This window comes from Calidris pugnax, unplaced genomic scaffold (genome assembly GCF_001431845.1).
Source record: "Calidris pugnax isolate Ruff unplaced genomic scaffold, ASM143184v1 scaffold394, whole genome shotgun sequence".
NCBI lineage: Eukaryota > Metazoa > Chordata > Aves > Charadriiformes > Scolopacidae > Calidris > Calidris pugnax.
In genome coordinates, this window is record NW_015091100.1 from 1 (window position 1) to 267 (window position 267).

The window sequence follows — 267 nt, forward strand, 5'->3', positions numbered from 1 at the left end:
ATGACACCCTCGGGGGCACCCTACGGGGGAGGAGACAACGGGGTGAGGAGGTGGGTCCCATGGGGTGAGGTGGTGGCCCCATGGAGCGAGGAGGTGGCCCCATGGGGTGAGAAGGTGGTCCCATGGGATGAGAAGGTGGATCCATGGAGCAAGGTGGCCCCATGGAGCGAGGAGGTGGCCCCATGGGATGAGGAGGTGGATCCATGGGGTGAGGAGGTGGATCCATGGAGCAAGGTGGCCCCATGGAACGAGGAGGGGGCCCCATGG